We start from the raw sequence: 2,777 nt of genomic DNA, 5'->3' as shown, positions 1-2,777 counted from the left end.
TCTTCTTCTTCTTCTTCTTCTTCTTCTTCTTCTTCTTCTTCTTCTTCTTCTTCAACAACAACAACAACAATGACAACCACAACAACAATGACAACCACAACAACAACAACAGCAATACCAATATCAACAGCAACAACAAGAAAAAGGAAAGACTGGCGACTTGCTCCTCTTGTTAGCAAAAAAAAAAAAAAGGCCTTCACAGATCCCTGAGAAATCTTAGAATCTCATCTGTATGGACGAGAGCAAAACCGTGGGAGGGACAAAAAACAGTTACTGAAATGAATTCTCGGGTGTCCTGGGCTTTGTATCTTCCGTGCGGTGTATATATGATCTGGACAGGCACTGAGCTGGGAACCCACTCAAGATTCTTGCTGACAAAGAACGAGAGTGCAAAGTGAGAGATTGGGGGAAAAAAACAACAACACACACACACACACACATCCCCCCCCCCACAACAAAAAAGAACCGAAAGTGCCGCCTAAAGAGCGGAAGAGACCAAAAACAGCCCAAAAAACCCGGTGGAAAAACACTTGGTGCTTGTGTCAAATTCCAGGTGTGAACACCGTGTAAACTCACGCTGGTGCAGATCAAACGCGGCTGACGGTATGTCAAAGCAGGTATCCATTTCCACCGGTGGCTACTGCTGCTGCTGTGCTTGTGGTCTGTGGTGATCACTCAGTGGTCACTCAGTGGTCAAAGGTGAATGTAGGGTTCCCCTCAGTACACTTGAAGTAGCCGGAGTTCAATGGAAGAAGGGTAAAGATATATGAGGAGCCGGAGAACAGTTGGTGGCCACGGGGTAAACACTGCGGGGGTATTTTCTGAATAAGTGTGAAACGGATCGTTTATCCAGTTTGGTTTACTGAATTGTTCCGTTTTGTATGGTTAAGCTTTGTCCTGGTCAAAGTTTGTGAGCGTGAGATACACAGCAGTGTGGTGGGTAACTTTATTTCGTATAGATGGGCTGAATTAATGTTCCTGTCGAGGGAGTGTGAAGGAGAGGTAGATAGTAGATAGATAGATAGATATATACATGTAGATAGATAGATAGATAGATAGATAGATAGATAGATAGATAGATAGATAGATAGACCGACCGACCGACCGACCGACCGACTGACCGACCAAGCGATCGGTCGACCGACAGACAGACATATAAACAGACAGACAGACAGACAGACAGACAGACAGACAGACAGACAGACAGACAGATCTGAGCCTCACCTTGCCACAGTTGATAAACTCCACAGCCGTTTCCCGGAAGAAAAAGTAGACAAAGTTGCCGATCTCATAGGCCGACACAAAGTTTGGCTCTGTGGAATAAAGTAGAATGATTTATAGAAAATGATTTATAGAAAATGACTTACGGCAAACGATTGACAGAAAATGATTTACTGGAAAAGGTTTACGGAAAATGATTGACAGAGAATGATCAATAGTAATATGATTTACAGAAGAAAAAAAATGATTTAGAAGTCTTACTCGTCGTCGCGTAATGCACTATATTATTATCATTATCTTTTTTTTTTCTGAAATAACCCCTGTCTGTCTGTTCGTCTGTCTGTCTGTCTGTCTGTCTGTCTGTCTGTCTGTCTGTCTGTCTGTCTGTCCACCAGGTATAGATTCACAACTTAGCCCATGTAAAGCCTCCCCTATCAAAATAATATTTCACTCGCCCCTCACACACCTAAAGGGAAATTAACAAAATGGCGTCATCCATTACAGAACTCAGTGGGTGTGGCAGTCACGTCTGCTGTGCAGAAGAAGAAAGATCTGACGATATCAAGGCTAATTGTTCGATAAAACCTATTTTGGATGCTCCCCTCCCTTGGCGTTCACGCTCACCCACGTCACAATGGACGTGCTGCTGAGTGCAATGGGGGGAAGAAACGTTTCTTTTTATCTCCCCTGTCTGAGGGGTGCAACCCACGCCCATGACGCTGTGAAGGGGAAATAATTCATCCATCCTTTCATATATACACAAAGTACGGCAATAGAAAGGTAGAAAGATAGGTCAGTGGGTGGGTGGGCAGTCAGTGGGTGGGTGGGCAGATAGGAATGTAGGTAGATAGGCAGGTAGGTAGGTAGAAAGGTAGAAAGGTAGAAAGACGGAAGGTGGGTAGGTGGGTAGGTGGGTAGGTAGATAGGTAGGTAGATAGATAGATAGATAGATAGATAGATAGATAGATAGATAGATAGATAGATAGATAGATAGACAGATAGTTTGATAGATATATAGATAGATAACAGAGCTAAACCGTAAAGGTTTAACGCCCATTCAACATGGTAGGGCTATTTAAGAGGCTGGTCCTCTGAATTCAACGTCTATCTCCGATAGAACAGAGCAAAAATATATTTGAAAGGAGCCTTAAAACTCCCCAAAATAACCAAAGTTTATAACATTCCGCTGGGTGTTCGAACCAGGGCCGTCCCATCTGTTGTTCAGCAAGATATCAACTGAGCTAACCAAGCGTCTGTCCATACACACATTGGCTTTTTAACTTGATTTAAGATATTACAGAAGGATACCTCACAGTGGAACCATAACCACAACAACAACTAATAACTACCACCACCACCACCACCACCACAATTACAACAACAAAAACCACAAACACCAACATAGCCACTACCACCACCACCATCATCACCACCATAACAATGAACAACAACAACAACACAAGAACAACAACCTCCATAAGCACCAGCACCATCTCCACAATAACAACTATCACAACAAAAAACACAACCATTCCCACCATCCCCATAATCCCCCC

Source organism: Aplysia californica, unplaced genomic scaffold (assembly GCF_000002075.1).
Source record: "Aplysia californica isolate F4 #8 unplaced genomic scaffold, AplCal3.0 scaffold00162, whole genome shotgun sequence".
Classification (NCBI taxonomy): Eukaryota; Metazoa; Mollusca; class Gastropoda; order Aplysiida; family Aplysiidae; genus Aplysia; species Aplysia californica.
Note: the sequence above shows the minus strand (reverse complement) of the source record.